Source organism: Euphorbia lathyris, chromosome 2, assembly GCF_963576675.1.
Source record: "Euphorbia lathyris chromosome 2, ddEupLath1.1, whole genome shotgun sequence".
Lineage (NCBI taxonomy): Eukaryota > Viridiplantae > Streptophyta > Magnoliopsida > Malpighiales > Euphorbiaceae > Euphorbia > Euphorbia lathyris.
The window spans coordinates 121,069,152-121,088,994 of NC_088911.1; the positions used below are offsets into that span (position 1 = coordinate 121,069,152).

Here is a 19,843-nt window from a genome sequence, read left to right on the forward strand (position 1 = left end):
AAGGCCTATAATTTTAGATTGTTATACTTTAAAGCAAATGAATGACATACGTTTACTCTTTCTCGCTCTCAGATTTTGTTTAAACACACACTCTTAAAATCATGACTAAAACCAACCTGCAAAACATTCTTACTGATAACAAACTGAATGGTTCAAACTTCACCGACTGGTTTCGCAACCTCAAAATTGTTTTGAAGTTCGAGAAAATTGGGTATGTACTTGATACATCGATACCCCCTGTCCCTGAAGATGATGCTCCCATCGAGGAAATTGATGCTTATCAGAAGCACAAGGCTGATGACGATCATGCCGGATGCATCATACTTGCATCGATGACATCGGAATTACAAAGGCAATATGAGGAGATGAATGCCTATTCCATCATCATGCACCTAAAGGAATTGTTTGGGAAACAAACCAGGTGCGAATGCTACGAAATATCCAAGCTGTTATATCGTTGCAGGATGCAAGAGGGCACATCAGTCATGACACATTGTGTCAAGATGATTGGCTACATTACCAAACTTTCTAGTATTGGATTTGCGATGGATAACGAATTAAGTGTTGACTTAATTCTTTAATCCCTCCCAGAAAGTTATTCACAGTTCATTATGAACTATCAGATGAATGACTTGCAAACCTCTCTTGAAGAGCTTGCAAACATGCTCAAGTCAGTTGAGCCCAATATGAAGAAAGACAAGACCATATCAGCTCTTGTAATTGAGGGATCGAAGAAAAGGAAAGGGAATTTTCCCAATCCTAAACATCCCAAGAAAGGTAAGAAAGCTGTGTCCAAGGGAAAGGAAGTGAAGAAGCCCAAAGGAGAGTGCCACTTCTGTGGTAAAGACGGGCATTGGAAGAGAAACTGCAAGGAGTATCTAGCCACCCTCAAGAAGGGAAAAGGCGGTGCTTCTACATCTGGTATCTTCTACATTGAAATAAACACAGTTTCACTGTCTGAATCTTGGGTACTTGATACCGGATGTGGATCTCATATTTGTACAAATATGCAGGAACTAAAGAAAGGAAGCATAAACTTGCGAGTTGGAAATGGAGCAAGAGTTGCCGCCCTCGCAATTGGAGATTATGTTTTACCTTTGCCCTCTGGGCTTGTAATAGAATTAAGGAATTGTTTATACGTTCCTGAGATGTCTCGTAACATTATTAGCCGTCTTGTTGACGACGGTTTTCATATTTCAATAAAGAACAATAGTTGCAATTTTTATAAAGATTCGATCTTGTATTTTTCAGGAATATCACAAAATGGGATTTATGTGTTAGATGATAAAACTCCTGTTTTTGCAATTGATACCAAAAGACATAAGCTAGATAATTCAACTTACTTATGGCATTGTCGTTTAGGCCATATAAACAAGAAACACATGCTAAAGCTACATTCAGATGGGCTTATAGATCCAATCGATTCTGAATCATTGGAAACATGCGAATCATGTTTAAAAGGTAAAATGACAAAGACACCCTTCAGCAATAAAGGTGAGCGTGTATCAGACACTCTAGGACTCATTCATTCAGATGTATGTGGTCCCATATCGGTCCAAGCAAGAGGAGGATTCAGATACTTCATAAGCTTCATAGATGACCATACTCGATATGGTTACATCTACTTGATGAAGAACAAATCAGAAGCTTTTGAGAAATTCAAATGCTTCAAGAATGAAGTGGAAAATCAATTAGAAAGGAAAATAAAGACGCTTCGATCTGTTCGAGGTGGCGAATATCTTTCAGATGATTTCTTGAATTATCTAACTGAATGTGGGATATGCTCACAATGGACACCTCCCTATACACCACAACACAACGGTGTATCCGAGAGGAGAAACCGTACCCTACTAGATATGGTACGATCCATGATGAGCATGGCCTTACTTCCAAAGTCGTTCTGGGGCTATGCCTTAGAAACTGTCCTCTTCACCCTAAATCGAGTGCCAAATAAATCCGCTAGTTCCATACCATATGAATTGTTCGTTGGTAGGACACCCGTGTTCTCATTCATGAGAATATGGGGTTGTTCAGCGTTTGTCAAACGCATTGCGTCCGACAAACTAGATTCAAAATCTGATAAATGTTTCTTCATTGGATACCCTAAGGAAACTATGGGATATTACTTCTATCATCCAGATGATCAGAAAGTAATCGTATCCAAGCACGCAACCTTCTTAGAGAAAGAGTTTCTCGAAGAAACACAAAAGGGAAGCATGATTGAACTCGACGAAGTTCAAGAGGAAGAAACACCGACTGAAACAACAGAAGCGGTTGAGGTACCCGAAGAAGTCCCATTAGATGAGACTCCAGTGGCACCTATTCGTAGATCACGAAGAGTTCGTGAACTCCCAGTTAGATATGGTTTTCTAGTGGGAGATGATAATGAGGTTCCCGTGTTAGACGACGAACCCGAAAACTACGAAGAGGCTCTTACTAGTCCAGATTCTAAAGCATGGCTTGAGGCCATGGATTCTGAAATGGATTCCATGTATACTAACCAAGTGTGGACTTTGGTTGATCCACCCGAAGGGATAATTCCCATTGGGTGCAGGTGGATCTTCAAAAAGAAGACTGACATGGATGGAAAGGTTAGCACCTACAAGGCTAGGCTGGTAGCGAAAGGATATCGTCAGAAACAAGGTGTTGATTATGACGAAACCTTCTCTCCTGTTGCTATGTCCAAATCAATCAGAATCATACTTGCTATTGCCGCTCACTACGATTATGAGATTTGGCAAATAGATGTGAAAACAGCTTTCCTAAACGGAAACCTGCTTGAGGTTGTATACATGATGCAGCCTGAAGGTTTCATATCAAAGGATGCAAATAAAGTTTGCAAACTTCAAAGATCCATTTATGGACTCAAGCAAGCATCTAGAAGCTGGAATAAGCGTTTTGACGAAACCATAAAACAATTTGGTTTCGAACAAAATTGCGAAGAAGCTTGCATTTACAAGAAAGCAAGTGGGAGCTCTATAGCATTTCTCATACTATATGTGGACGATATACTGTTAATGGGAAATGACATTGCTCTATTACAGTCGGTAAAAGTATTGTTATCCGGTAACTTCTCAATGAAAGACCTTGGTGAAGCAGCTTATATACTTGGTATAAAGATCTATAGAGATAGATCGAGAAGACTGCTTGGTTTTTCACAGGCTACATACATTGAAAAGGTGCTAAATCGGTTTAGCATGCTTGAATGGAAACGAGGTAACTTACCCATGCTACATGGAGTAAAGTTAAACAATCATCAATGTCCTAAAACTGATGATGACAAACGACGCATGGTTGTAGTCCCGTACGCCAGCGCGATCAGTTCGATTATGTATGCTATGCTATGCACTAGACCTGACGTAGCGTTCGCGTTATCTGTAACGAGTCGTTACCAAGGGAATCCGGGAGACGAGCATTGGATTGCCGTCAAGAACATTCTTAAGTACTTGAGAAGGACTAAAGATATGTTCCTAGTGTACGGAGAAGGAGATCTGAAAATTGAAGGATTTTCAGACGCTAGTCATCTCACAGATGAGAATGATTTTAAATCCCAATCAGGATACCTGTTTATCTTGAATGGGGGCGCGGTCAGTTAGAAAAGTTCCAAGCAGGGAAGCGTAGCTTTCTCTACGACCGAGTCAGAGTACATCGCTGTTGCGGAAGCAGCAAAGGAAGCAGTTTGGATTAGAAAGTTCATTACAGAACTAGGTGTGGTGCCTGACATTGTCAATCCCATTACTCTGTACTGTGATAACAATGGAACCATTGCGCAAGCAAAGGAACCACGGTCTCATAATGCATCCAAGCACTACCTAAAGCGATACCACATCATAAGAGAGATTGTGGCTAGAGGAGATGTGAGAATAGAAAGAGTACCTACAGAGGACAACGTTGCAGATCCGTTGACAAAGCCTTTAACCTAGAAAGTACATGATCGTCATTTAACTTCTACTGGGATAAGTTTTAGAAACAATTGGCTTTAGTCCAAGTGGGAGTATGTTGGGGTTTAGTGTCCTATAGACAATTGTTGCAGGATACAAACTTAATGTAAATAAATTGTTCTTTATATCATTTGTTTTAATGAGATATATGTTTTATAACTATATAAAGGCAATCCCTTTTAAGCACTAAATAAAGTCTAATAAAAGGAAATCCGTAAGTTTGTTTAAAGTGATTATAAAGTGTTCATACAAGCATGGAGTGAGACAAAACTTTATAATAAACTAATAAACTTAAAACCACCCCAAGTCAAGTGATATGTTTAGGATTGATATATCACTGTTGAGACTTGTATGTAACAATGTCTTCTGTCTGACAGAAAGCTGATCTCACAAGCTTCATATATATAGATATCTGGACAGTTACATAGATCCGATGAAACGTCGTTCATTAGGATTGGGGATCCGATTTGAGATAACAAGATGGGTAGATTCATCCTTGTCACATGTTCATCTCATTGGTATTAATAGGTATAACTAATCCTCAGACTCAAAGGAATGTTAATTGGTCATCCTGAATTACTGAATGTGAGACTTTGATCCTGCGGTCCCATGATCCTTAACAGAGATGACTCTGGAGTGTGAACTGCAAAGGTTGGGTGTCACAGGAGGTAATGTCAGGGTAGTTATACATTGGATTGAGCATTTATCACTCCCGATTAATGGGAGATACGTCCATGGATCGCTTGTGGAAGACTCGACTCTAAATCCTTGCAAGGTGATAGCTTAAGAGTAAGAAATATAGATTTCACTTAACCTATCTATTTGAGTTGACTCGGCCTATACAAGTAAAATGAACATCTCGCTATATGTGACTTGACATCACCCATAGTCATAAGATTCAGTTCAAGGATGTAGTTGATAAAGGATCGAATTATACTGTAACTAATACGGAAGGGTTAATGACAGAATCAACCTGTCTTCTTAAGAGACTCTGGGGGAATGATTACAGACTTGCCAATAACATACTCAGTACATCATTCCGTTATGCAAGGATTAAATATAATTGTTGAAGAAATTAATTTAATAGTTGCACACGGCCAGAAGTAGTAAGAACCTAATGGATGACACATAAGACTTGGAACCAAAAGAGAGATGAATGTCATTAATAGATGGAAGCCCAAATGAGCCCAGTAAGGCCCATTTAATTAGGGGATGCCGAAATTTATATATAATAAATTAGGGAATTATTTTAATTCCATTAATCCTAATTTGATTAGGTTTGTGAATTAAATTAATTAAGAGATAATTAAGTTAGGAGTTTTAATTAGATTAATATACTCCTATTATTATCCAATTAGGTTATTTATTATTATCCTAAATATATTAGATATATTATAAGATAATAATTAGGAATCCTATTCCGAATTGAATTCCTATTAAGTAACCTATTCCTATCTAACTAGGGTTTAGATACAAGTTATTATATATACCCCCCTACTACATGAATTTCGACTAAGCCTAATCCCTCCCCTTTATTTTGATTTTCGAAACATACAATTAGAGAGAGAAAGTGAATTCGCATCCCCTAGTTTATGGACAAGAATTCATACGGCTTCCATCGATTGATTAATTCATCTCCTTTTCTCTTGGATCTTGTGTTGGTTAATTAGAGGCAATCTATTTTGGTTGCATCTCATAAGGGTTGATTCTAACTTAACCTCACCGTGTTATACTTCGTGCTTGGGAACTCAGAGAAGAATTGTGGGCGCTTCTTTAACAACGGTAGATTGTTCTTCAAAAGGTATTCCTTCTTATCCCTCTTTATATGAAATAACGATTAACGGATCCTATGGTTAAAAGGAAGTAAGCTAAAATTTTTATATTTCCGCTGCTATACCTTAGCCTTAATTTCCTTCACCTGCTGGTAAATGAATGTCAGACAAGTTTCATCCAAGGAAGACAGCTCCATGACAATATCATTTTGGCCCAAGAAGCAGTCCACTCTATGAGAATCAAAACCGGTAAGAGGGGTTTTATGGCAATTAAGATAGACCTTGAGAAGGCATATGATAGGCTCAGGAGGGACTTCATTGCAGATACCCTACACAGCACCAGAATGCCTCAGAATTGGGTCACTCTAGTGCAACAATGTGTCTCCTCCTCAAACATCTGCGTGGCCTTTAATGGTGATCTCACTGACTGCTTTAAATCGTCTCGTGGCATCCGTCAGGGTGATCCCTTGTCCCCCTTCCTGTTCGTGCTGTGTATGGAACGCCTAAGTCAAATGATTCAGTCCAAAGTCACTAAAGGGAGATGGAAAGGACTCTCAATTGCTAGAAATTGTCCAAGACTCTCTCACCTATTTTTTGCAGATGATCTACTGTTGTTTGCTGAAGCCTCTCCAACACAAATGGAAATCTTAAATGATTGCCTGGATAATTTCTACAAGATGTCAGGATAGAAAATCAGCCTTGCAAAATCAAGAATCAACTTCTCCAAAAATGTTCCCTCCAATTTGGCTCGGAAACTAAGCAATCTGAGCAGGATCCCCCTTACGACATGTCTGGGCAAATACCTTGGGGTAAACTTGCTCCAGAAGCGCATGACAACCTCGGACTTCCAAGGGGTGATCAACAAGGTTAACAGGCGTCTAACTGAGTGGAAAGCATACTCTCTCTCCCTAGCAGGTAGGGCGACACTGATCCAAGCTGTCTCCAATGTTATCCCATCCCATCCAATGTTCACTAACCGCCTACCCAAATACACCACTAGGAGAATTGACAGTCTTAATAGGAATTTTCTCTAGGGTAGCCAAGAAAACAAAAGGAAAATCCATCTTATTCAATGGGAGGAGGTGTGTAAACCAAAGGAGAAAGGGGGAATAGGTCTAAATAGCACTGTAGACCAGAACACAGCCCTGTTGATGAAACTGGCTTGACGTATTCTCCGCAAAACCGATACCCGATGGGTTAGAGTCCTGAAGGCAAACTATTTCCCCAATAAGGAACTCTTCGATGTGGAAAATCGGAGTGATAAGTGCTCTCACCTCTGGAGGAGCTTTCTCTCTATCATAGGGGAATTCAAAAGGGGGCTGGTTTGGAGCACCGGGGGATGGGAAAACCATCAACTTCTGGCATGACAAATGGTTAGGAGACTTCCGACTCTGTGATCATGTGTCCCCCATACCCGACTCGCACCTAAACTGTAAAATCAGTGACTACACGGATGGAGACGGCAAATGGAATTGGCCAATTTTAGAAAAGTGGGTACCCCTAGAGCTGCGTCTTTTAATGGCAGCAGTCCGACTGGATATTTCTTGTTCTACAAAAGATAATATAATTTGGAGTGGTACCAGCAATGGAAAATTCACAACCAAATCGGCTTACCATATGGTTGCTAATGAAGGTTGGGGAACCGGTAACTGGAAATGGGGGTTTATTTGGCAGCTCAAGGTTCCACACCACATTAAATTATTCCTTCAGACAGCTCTCCACAACCGTTTACTCACCAATTCTGAATGGAAACTGTTGAAACACCTTTCCACAAGATTTTGATTTGACAAAATCATCCATGATTAAGAGGCAATTAAATTTAAAGGCTTTGATTTAATTGTACTAATGTGTTTGTTCAATATTGAGTGCAAAAATATACATATAAAGTAAGACAGATCAGAAGTCAGCATAAGCCAAAAGCTGAGTGGAACGGAACTCAGCATGAAATGATAGAAGCTGAGTAAAGTAGAACTCAGCATCAGAAGCTTCTTTCAAAGTTGCCAGAACGAAGCTGACTAAATTAGAAGACTCCTTCAGAATTGAATAAACAAGAACAGAGCTGACTAAGAAGGAACTCAGCATAGAAGTTGAACATTCGAAGATAACGGATGAAGCTGAGTAACAGTCAGGACATCATGAAAGATCCGTTCACTAAAGGACAAAGTCTGCCAATCTTCTGCACCAATAATTGAAGCCTCGAGAGCACACAGAAGACTAATTCCAAGAATCATGGGTCTGTGGATTATTGGTAAAAGACAACTGGCACAAAAAGACAAGTCTGATGCAAGAAGACAAAACCTGACGCCTGAAGAAAACAGAAGAAGGGAATGGCGGAACAGTCTGAAGCTGACCAGAAGTTGTCTCCTAAAAGAGCCGTTTTGGACACAACGGCTAAACTAATTCAAAATGATCCAATCTTCAGAAATTCATCTATAAAAGGACAATGAGAGTCCTTGGATCATTTGCTCAAGTATCAAAAGAAAAATACAAGAGAGAAAATTCTGAAAGCACTCAATTACAAAAAAGATCTTACACCAACTTTTCTATTCTCTGTGTAAATGCTAGATTGATTGTTTTGTAATCATCTAAGGTGTTCTTTAGTTGAAAAAGAACAAATGTGTGATCAATAGGAATATTGAGAGTGTTGAGCTGAGTACTTGGTTGTAAGTATTCAGTGGTAGAAAAATCTAAGTGCTGGGTTGTAGTACTTAGTAGGAGCTGAGTAGACGAATAGAGGACGTACTCTTGCATACTCACTGCCTTGTAAAGGGTTTGTGCTCTACCTTGAAAGAGCTCAGTATTGGATTGAAAATCCCAGGAGGAACTGGGGACTGGACGTAGGCAGAGAGGCCGAACCAGGATAAGTCGTGCTGAGTAACTTCTAAACTCTCTCTCTCAATATATATATATATATATATATATATGTGTGTGTGTGTGTGTGTGTGTGCATGTGTTGCTTGTTGTATTTACTCGGCTTATAAATTGTTAAAACTGAAACTGAGTAAATCTGAGTGCTAAGTTGGAAGCTGACCTTTCAAGTGTCAATTCCCAACTCTCAAGTCAAGCAGTCTTAGTCAGCATAGAACTAAAACTGCCTGACTAATCAAACGCCCGTGCTGACCAACACGCTGAGTTATCAAACTCTTAAAATAACATTAAGTCAGCATAATTAAAAGCGAAAAAGTTACATTAGTTCCTAACCCCCCCTTTGGAACTAATTACTAGGGACCAACAAGTGGTATCAGAGCGTAAGCTCACTACTCAAAGATCTAACAATCTTGAGCTGATCCCGAAAAATGGGTGAGAATAGCACTCGTTTCCTCCCAGGAAACCAAACAACACAGATACTCCCTGAGGGATTATCAATCACTAGACCTCCCCTATTCTTTGGATCCAATTATACATTCTGGAAGAATAGGATGAAGAACTTTATTGAAGCCACAAACATGAGTGCATTGCTTGCAATAGTTCAAGGTCCACATGTACCTTGTAAAACTATTGATAATGAGAAAGTTATCAAGAGTGAAACTGAGTGGACAGAGGATGACCTCAGAAAATTACAAAATAATGCTTCGGCTATCAATATGCTTCACTGTGCTCTAGATGCTGCAGAATACAATAAGATTTCAGGTTGTGAGTCAGCACATGAGATCTGGAAAAAGCTGGAAGTAACTTATGAAGGCACCAGCAAGGTTAAGGAATCCAAAGTGAACCAACACATGCGATTGTATGAGCTGTTCGAGATGACTGACAATGAGGATATCTCAGCAATGAATGCCAGGTTCACCAACATAATAAATGAGCTTAAAAGACTCGGTAAGAATTTCACTGAAGAAGAACAAGTGAAGAAGATCTTACGAAGTCTTCCCAAAAGCTGGCAAGCCAAGAAGACAGCTGTAGAGGAAGCTCAGGACCTGACCACATACAAATATGATGAGCTGATCAGTTCCTTGCTGACCCATGAAATCTCCATGAAAAACTTTGAAGCTAAAGAAAAATCTGAGGATAAGAAACAGAAATCACTAGTGATGAAAGCTGACTCCACAGAAGGTGAGTCAACTGATGATGAGGAAATGGCCATGTTTACTAGAAAAATGAAAAAGCTGTTCAGAAGAAATGAAAGAAATAGTAAGCAGCCATATAAGAGAGGAGACAGATATAAAGCTGAGTCCAGTGACACCAGATACAAAAAGGACAGCTCCAAGCCTGTCACATGTTATGAATGCCATCAAACTGGGCATATTAAGTCAAGCTGTCCTAATCTGAAGAAAGATAAGAATGGAAGCAAAAAGGCAATGGTGGCCACGTGGAGTGACAGTGATGAGTCAACATCATCTGAAGCTGAGCAAAATGAGACAGCCAACATATGTTTCATGGCAGATGATGGAGCTGACCAATCTCAATCTGAGCAAGCCGACCTCTCTGGAGATTCTGAGCAGGAGGATACTTTTGCTTAGAAACGAAATGGTAAATGCCCTGAGTGACTTATATACACTAACTAAGAAGTGTAACAAAAGGATTAAGGCACTCAGCAGGCGCTGTGACGAGATTGAGGAGGTCAAGCTGAGTGACCTCCGATATCTCCTCCAGGACAACTCAGATTTACATACGAACATTCAAATCTTACATAAGTGTGTCACGGAGGTTCAAACTGAGTCAAAGAAACTTAGAAAGGATGTCACAACTTTGCATAACCAAATAAAAGGTTCAACTAAGAATAAACCCCATGCTGAGTACTCAGGTACTGGCCAGGATAAACAGTTTACTCAATGTAGCTGTTGTGGGAAGAAAGGACACACAAAAGTTGTGTGCTGGCATAACAAACAGACTATCCAATGTGACTTCTGTGGTAAGAAAGGTCATACTACCAAGGTATGCTGGCATGTTCAGCACAACAATGCTGACCACACTCAATATCACCCTCAAAGGGTAACTATGTGTGGCTTTTGTGGTAAAAGTGGCCATACTACAAAAGTATGTCGTCACAAGTTGAAATATGACTTTGCACCTGTTTACACTAACAGGAAAGGACCCAAAACGAATTGGGTACCTAAAGACGAATAGTTTAAAATGCAGGTCAGCTTGACATGCGTGGAGAAATCAAAACTTTGGTATATAGACAGCGCATGCTCAAGACACATGACAGGTGATGAAACTCAGTTCATCACACTAGAGCTTAAACGAGGAGGTAGTGTAAGCTTTGGAGACAACAAGAAGGGCAAGATAGTTGGCTCAGGAACTATCGGAGGTAACCCTAAAATTGAGTCAGTCTCCTTAGTTAAAGGTCTCAAATATAATCTTCTAAGCGTAGATCAGCTTTGCAAGAGTGGAAGGAAGGTTGTATTTGATGATACTAAGTGTCAGATACTCGAGGGAAAAACAAACGATTTGATTTTAACAGCCCCTCGTGTAGAAAATGTTTACATGTTGAGTTTGGAAAAACAATTTTCAAAAAGTATATGCTTAGTGTCAAAAGAGGACAACTCCTGGCTATGGCATAGGAGACTTGGGCATGTTAGCATGGACCTCCTTGCCAAACTAGCTAGAAAGCAATTAGTTGAGGGATTACCCAAATTAAAGTATGAAAAAGATCAACTTTGTAATGCTTGTCAGCAAGGTAAACAAATCAAAAAGTCATTTCATAGCAAAAAGGTTGTCTCAACCAAAAGACCATTGGAATTACTACATTTGGATCTTTTCGGACCTATCCAGCCACTCAGCATGGGAGGTAAGAAATTTTCCTTAGTTATTGTGGATGATTTCTCTAGGTATACTTGGGTCATCTTGCTGAGTAGCAAAGATGAGACATTTGAGATGTTTACCACATTAGTCAAAAGGCTTGAAAATGAGAAAGACCTAAGAGTAGCTCACATTAGAAGTGATAATGGTGGAGAATTCAAAAACCAATTGTTTGATGAATTCTGTGAAACTAACGGTATTGACCACAATTTCTCTGCCCCTAGAACTCCTCAACAGAATGGAGTTGTTGAAAGGAAGAATAGGACAATAGTAGAAATTGCTAGGACAATGCTGAGTGAAAATAGGCTTCTAAAGTATTTTTAGGGAGAAACTGTCAATACAGCATGTTATATATTAAATAGGGCATTGGTAAGACCTATATTAAAGAAAACCCCTTATGAACTTTGGAAAGGACGAAAGCCCAATATTGGATACTTTTGTGCCTTTGGGTGTAAATGCTTTATACTCAACACTAAGGATAATCTGGCAAAGTTTGATGCCAAAGCTGACGAAGCGATCTTTTTGGGATACTCAACAAACAGTAAAGCATATAGAATTTATAATAAAAGGACTCAGGTAGTAGAAGAATCAGTCCATGTAGATTTCGATGAAACTGACCCTGCAGGAAGAACAACTCAACACACATAGGAAGAACCCAACTCATCTCCTCCTGACCAGAATGGACATGATGAGTCACCAGTACAAGAACTGACCAAAGGTAAAATCGAAACTGAAATTATCTTTGCTGACCAATCTGTCCCTGCAGAGATTGTAGAAACACCTGTTCCAAACAACTCAACATTACCCAAGGAGATAAAAATTCCAAGAGGACATTCAGAAGAGTCCATCCTTGATGATGCAAACAACAAAGTAATGACTAGAGATCAGCTTAGGAAGTTTCTTAGCAACGTCACCTTCGTATCAGTCCATGAACCAAAGAACTTTGCTGATGCTGAGCATGATGAATATTGGATCAATGCTATACAAGAAGAGCTTGATCAATTCACAAGAAATGAGGTATGGGATTTAGTACCTAAACCTAGGAATCAGAAATCCATAGGAACTAAGTGGGTCTTTAGAAACAAACTAGATGAGCATGGAAATGTAATCAGGAACAAAGCTCGACTTGTAGCCCAAGGCTATAGTCAGCAAGAGGGCATTGATTATGGTGAAACCTTTTCACCAATTGCTAGACTAGAAGCTATACGTATATTGTGTGCATATGCCAGTTTCATGAACTTTAAATTGTATCAAATGGATGTTAAAAGTGCATTTCTTAATGGTTTTATAAACGAAGAGGTATATGTTAATCAACCTCCTGGTTTTGAAGATCCAAAGTTTCCAAACCACGTTTATAAACTCAAGAAGGCCTTATATGGCCTGAAGCAAGCTCCAAGAGCTTGGTATGAAAGGTTGACCAACTTCCTGCTGACCAGGAATTATGTCAGAGGAAAAGCTGACACAACCTTGTTCATTAAGAAAAAGGGTAAACATACCCTACTTGCACAAATCTATGTAGATGACATAATATTTGGTGCTACTGACGAATCTTTGTGTCAAGAGTTTAGCAAACAGATGCAGACTGAGTTCGAAATGTCTATGATGGGAGAACTCAGCTTCTTCCTTAGACTTCAGATCAAGCAAGGTAAGAACGACATCTTCATTAGTCAGTCCAAGTACACCAAGGAGATGTTAAAGAAATTTGATATGGAAGATTGTAAGCCCATATCAACCCCTATGGGTACTGATACTGTCCTATGCAAAGATGACAAAAGTAAGTCAATAGATAGTAAACTTTATCGAGGTATGATAGGCTCCTTACTTTATCTCACTGCTAGTAGACCTAATATACAGTACTCAGTATGTTATTGTGCAAGATATCAAGCTGACCCAAGGGAATCTCACTTAATTGCTGTAAAAAGAATTTTTAGATATTTGCAGAGCTCAGTTGATGCAGGTTTATGGTATCCAGCCTCAAATGACTTCACACTCATAGGATACACTGATGCTGACTATGGACGGGATAAGCTAGAACGTAAGAGTACTTCAGGGGGATGCCATTTCCTTGGAAGCTGTCTAGTATCTTGGTTCAGCAAGAAACAGTCATCAGTTGCTCTGTCTACAACTGAAGCTGAGTACGTTGCTGCTGGAAGCTGTGTAGCTCAAGTCCTATGGATAAAGCAACAACTTGAGGATTATGGAGTAAGAACTGAGACAATAGAGATTAAATGTGACAACAAAAGTGCCATTGATCTATCCAAGAATCCTATTCAACACAGCAGGATGAAGCATGTCAGCATAAGGCATCACTTCATCAGAGATCACGTACTGAAGGGTGAGATCAAGCTAACTTATGTACCAACAAATGAACAGCTTGCAGATATCTTCACCAAGCCGTTGGCTCGTGAACAATTTAACATACTAAGGGAAGCTATCGGTATGTCTAATCCTCTTCAATAATTCTAAGTATTTGAATAAATGTTGAGTGATTGTCATGCTGACTGATATTAATCTAGTAACTACTGTACAATGAGCTTAATAGTCTATGCTGAGTAGATACAAATGCTGAACAAATATTCTGTGCTGAGTAGATAGACATATTGAGTAATCACCTTATGCTGAGTGAATGTACATGTTGTGTGATGAACGAATGTTGAGTTACTAGAGATAGGAAATCCATCTACGTAGAATTAAATACTCAGTATCATAAACGATTCATATTCTGGCAAACTGAGTAAATGCCCACGTGCACCGATAAACAATGACACGTGTGACAAATCATACCTAGGAAAACGCAAGTAATGATGAATACCCATGCGCTGAACCTGTCATAAATGGCAGAATCTTTGTCGATTAGAGTCCCAAGATGAAAACGGCTAGTTCATTAATGACTAAAAAAACTCTATAAGTAGCGGAAGGATCCCCACTCATTCCTCTTTACGCTTACGATCCTTTGAAATCTAATTCTCCTCTCTCCCTAAATCTTAAAAACCTTCCTCGGTAACAATGGCTTCCGGCAAGAACGAAATCCCTAACCTCACCACTCAGCCTGGACAAACCTCTGGCAAACCCACTCAAGCTGACCCCGCAGGTTCTTCGAGGAAAATCGAAAGGAATATGATCAAGGTCCATAAAAAGGTCAATAACCTGGAAGTATTGAAATGTAGATGGTTCTCTCCAGGTTTCGTCACTTCAGAGAAACCGTTCTGCGACTGGATTGAGAAGAACAAATGGACCGGTCTCTTCTCACTCACCAGAAAAACGTACCTCAGGCTGGTCAGAGAATTTTACGCTAACATGCTCGTTGATGAGGATGATGCTGACTACTTGGAGACTACAGTCAAAGGTCAAAAAATCATCATAACCCCTGCCTATCTAGCTACTTTGCTTGATTTACCAGACGAAGGAATAGAATTTAGGACCACAAAAGAGAAAGTACCAAAGGAAAAACTTGACAAGATCAAGGGGTTCTACAAACCCAAAGATCATAAAGGGGAAATACCCAGCACATGTATGGGACAAGACCAGAAGATGGCTCACCACATGCTGACCAACTTCATCTTCCCCAAACTCAACTCAGCCTCATCTGCCTCAAATTTTGAACAGTGCTTCATATGGCACATGTTGACCTACACTACACTCAACATGCCTGTCTTTCTGGTTGGGGCTCTTCAACGCAGTGGAAAGAAGCTCAGGCTGGGTTCTTTGATCACTAAGATTATTGAGGACAAACAGATTGAGACAATCAATGAAACTGACACTTTGGGAAGTGAGATCACATCAGCTCTGCTGGTTGGACTGTTGTACAATCAACCGTTGAAGGGATATGAAGAAGTTGTTGATGATGAAGCTGAGCTAGACATTGAGCCTGAAAATGAGCCTGAAAAAGAAGTGGAGGTTCCTGCTGAGTCACCTAAGGAAAAAAAGACGAAGAAGAGAAAGGCCATTGAAACATGCTCCAAAGACATCCATGCTATCCCAAAGAAAGTGAGACTAGTGTCTCAAGAAAAGGCTAAAGCTGACAAAGCTAAGGAAAAAGTTGAGTCGGCAGAGAAGAGAAAGAGGCTAGAAGAGCCTGAGGATGAAGAAGAGGGTACTCCAGAATCCCCCTTGATGAAAAGGAAGAAGGTTAATTCCTTGCAAACAGTTGAAGCTGATCCCCTAGATTGGGTTGTATCGTCCAAAGGTCATGGAACTGACCTAGAAAAGGAAGCTGAGCAAGAAACTGAGCAACAAGCTGAGAAAACAACTGTTGAAGAAGAAAGGGAAGGTGAGAAAGAAACCCATATTGAGGAAAATGTCCATACTGAGTATGAAGAACATACTGATATTGAGCAACCTCAGGGTGATATGGAGCAAAGAGCTGAGGAAGAAGAAAACATTGCTGTTGAGGATCATGCTGAGCAGCATGAGCATCCAACCATGGTAGAGGAGACAGTTGATACTGATGAGGAAGACATTGATGCTGACCCTTCTCCTCCCAAGGAACAAAGGTTCAAGCGGCTTAAGAAGAAAGCCCATAAAACTCAGGTTATTGATCTTCTTGCAGATTCTCCTCTTCCAGAACAATTCATTGGCATGTCTGAGCTACAGTTCGCATACTTTGCAAACGATATTGAGTCTCCCTCTAAGGAAAAACAAGCCTCTGTTACTCAAGATGAGGAACAAGCCAAAACCCTTGAAGATCCAAATCCAACTGTTCAAGAAGGAACAAATCCTGCCTCAACTTCACCCACTCAGGATGAACAGGTCAACATGACTAACCAAACTCCACCTCCAACTCAGCATGTTGATAACTCAGCTCCTGAAGGTAATCTGTACCAAAGTCCAGTCATCAATCAAGGTGATCAGTCTGGCAAAGAGCAAACTCCTCCACCATCAAGCTCTATTCCAGCCTCTGAGACTAATGCGGCTCAATTTACCTACTTGAATGCCACTGAGTCAGGCCGACGCATCATTGCCTCTGCTCAGTCCTTGCTTCAAGAATTGAACCCTCCTCAAGCTGATGCTGCTAGATCTTCTGATACTGAGTCTCAACTGCCTGGAATTACTCAGCTTCTCAATGAGCTAAAAGGACTCAAGGATCTAGTAAGTGTTATGACCACCATTCAGACTCAGCAACCAAAGCAAGACCAAATCACAAAGCTGACTGAATTGGTTCTCACAATGGTAAACCATCTGAACTCACTTGAAGGTAAAATTCAACAACCCTCAGAAGTCAATCCAGGGTACGCCACTTCTGCTGAACTTCAAGGATATTTTGCCAAGTTAACTGCAGAACTGACCAAATCGAGCGCACCTGGCAATGCTGAGTTTGTCACTTCTGCCAAACTTCAAGAATGATTTACCAAGCTTACTGCTGAGCTGACCAGTACGCATGACTTAGTATCTTCCTCTTCTCAGTGTACAATTGACCAACTGAGTGAAGCAGTCAGCCTACTCAACATCAACAAAGCATAGATGGATGTTGATCCAGTCTCCAACAGTGAACTCTTGAGCTTTTCCTAAGCCATAATGAAGGCAATGCGTATCAACAATGCCCAGCGCATATTTTATGACTCTGCCTTGCTCAAGATGTACCACCAATCTTTTGGCCAGCTTACCAACTCGCTCACCTGGCTTAGCAAATCCCATGAATACCTGCTCAGTATGATTAGCAGTTCTCTTCGAGTTCCTCGCCATGTCCAAGATGACAGTGTTCCTATAATTGATGGCTTGCGAGAAAGTACTAAGAGGCTCCAACGCTACTCAACTCACCTCTCCGCTCATGCTCGCACTGACACATTCATTTATAAACCCGATGATGGCAAAACGGGGGAGACAAGTCAAGGAGGAACTCAGCTTGCAGGTAATGCCTCAGGAAGCCAAGACAAAGGCAAAGGAATAGCTAAAGCTGACCACCAAGCTCAGAAGAAGAAGAACTAGATATAGTCTAGTAAATGTTTAGAACTTAGCATAGAAACCTTCATATATGTGTTTGCCTTATTTTTCTTGTTCAATCTATGCCAAGTATTATTTTCTCAATATAGTCGATAAAATTGAACAAACAAATTAAGAAGTAAGACATACTCAGTATACATTAACACTAAAACACTTAGGTAATAAACTGAGTAACAACATACTTCTAATATTTTTGAAAGCTGACTTAAAATTCAAAAAGTTCAGATCTTATTTGTCTTAAAGATAATTCAATTAAATCTTAGAAGGTTTAGAATTCAGTTAAAACAATATGTGCAACCCTTACGGGGGAGTCATTTCAAAAATATATCAATCATGGGGTAACTTATAACTGAGTTCCATAATTATGTATTTTGCCAACATCAAAATGGGGGAGTTTGTTGAAACACATTTCCACAAGATTTTGATTTGACAAAATCATCCATGATTAAGAGGCAATTAAATTTAAAGGCTTTGATTTAATTGTACTAATGTGTTTGTTCAATATTGAGTGCAAAAATATACATATAAAGTAAGACAGGTCAGAAGTCAGCATAAGCCAAAAGCTGAGTGGAACGGAACTCAGCATGAAAGGATAGAAGCTGAGTAAAGTAGAACTCAGCATCAGAAGCTTCTTTCAAAGTTGCCAGAACGAAGCTGACTAAATTAGAAGACTCCTTCAGAATTGAATAAACAAGAATGGAGCTGACTAAGAAGGAACTCAGCATAGAAGTTGAACATTCGAAGATAACGGATGAAGCTGAGTAACAGTCAGGACATCATGAAAGATCCGTTCACTAAAGGACAAAGTCTGCCAATCTTCTGCACCAATAATTGAAGCCTCGAGAGCACACAGAAGACTAATTCCAAGAATCATGGGTCTGTGGATTATTGGTAAAAGACAATTGGCACAAAAAGACAAGTCTGATGCAAGAAGACAAAACCTGACGCCTGAAGAAAACAGAAGAAGGGAATGGCGGAACAGTCTGAAGCTGACCAGAAGCTGTCTCCTAAAAGAGCCGTTTTGGACACAACGACTAAACCAATTCAAAATGATCCAATCTTCAGAAATTCATCTATAAAAGGACAAGGAGAGTCCTTGGATCATTTGCTCAAGTATCAAAAGAAAAATACAAGAGAGAAAATTGTGAAAGCACTCAATTACAAAAAAGATCTTACACCAACTTTTCTATTCTCTGTGTAAATGCTAGATTGATTGTTTTGTAATCATCTAAGGTGTTCTTTAGTTGAAAAAGAACAAGTGTGTGATCAATAGGAATATTGAGAGTGTTGAGCTGAGTACTTGGTTGTAAGTATTCAGTGGTAGAAAAATCTAAGTGCTGGGTTGTAGTACTTAGTAGGAGCTGAGTAGACGAATAGAGGACGTACTCTTGCATACTCACTGCCTTGTAAAGGGTTTGTGCTCTACCTTGAAAGAGCTCAGTATTGGATTGAAAATCCCAGGAGGAACTGGGGACTGGACGTAGGCAGAGAGGCCGAACCAGGATAAGTCGTGCTGAGTAACTTCTAAACTCTCTCTCCCAATATATATATATATATATATATATATGTGCATGTGTTGCTTGTTGTATTTACTCGGCTTATAAATTGTTAAAACTGAAACTGAGTAAATCTGAGTGCTAAGTTGGAAGCTGACCTTTCAAGTGTCAATTCCCAACTCTCAAGTCAAGCAGTCTTAGTCAGCATAGAACTAAAACTGCCTGACTAATCAAACGCCCGTGCTGACCAACACGCTGAGTTATCAAACTCTTAAAATAACATTAAGTCAGCATAATTAAAAGCAAAAAAGTTACATTAGTTCCTAACCCCCCCTTTGGAACTAATTACTAGGGACCAACAGAAACAACGACACCTGGTGGATTCTAGCTCGTGTACAACCTGCAACCAGAGTGAAGAAACGACCCTCCATACCCTCAGGGACTGCTCCTCTAGTCGTCACACATGGACAGCCCTCAGCCCCTCCCTGACTGTAGGTAATTTCTTCTCCCTTGAGTTCGAGAACTGGATGATGGAGAATTTAAAAAATAACAACAAAGGCCCTTGGGGGATAAACTTGAACATCTCCTTCGCCGTCTGTGCCTGGTTCCAATGGAAATGGCGTAACTGTTTCATTTTCGACAACAAGGGGGCAATTCCAAACGATAAAGTCCGATGTATCCAAGCATATACAAAAATAAGTGAGGAAGTAGGATCGGAGGGAACCGGCAAGCCCCAATCCGAAATCATGAGTAGCTGGAAGAAACCCATTTTCCCCTGGTGTACCTTGAATACCGATGGCTCATGTTGCTCAAGAACGGATAGCATTGGCGCGGGAGGTCTAATACGGGATTCCAATGGGAGGTGGATTCAAGGTTTCATCCACAACATAGGCAAGGGGGTCAGCTTCATCACGGAGTGCTGGGGGATACTAACCGGCTTGGAACTGGCGGTAGA

The 19,843-nt window shown here is 40.1% G+C and overlaps 1 pseudogene; it reads left to right on the forward strand.

Moving 5' to 3' along the window:
- Positions 1-17,255: 17,255 nt before the first annotated feature.
- Positions 17,256-19,843, forward strand: part of LOC136217413 (amine oxidase [copper-containing] alpha 2, peroxisomal-like) — a 77,381-nt pseudogene continuing 74,793 nt past the window's right edge.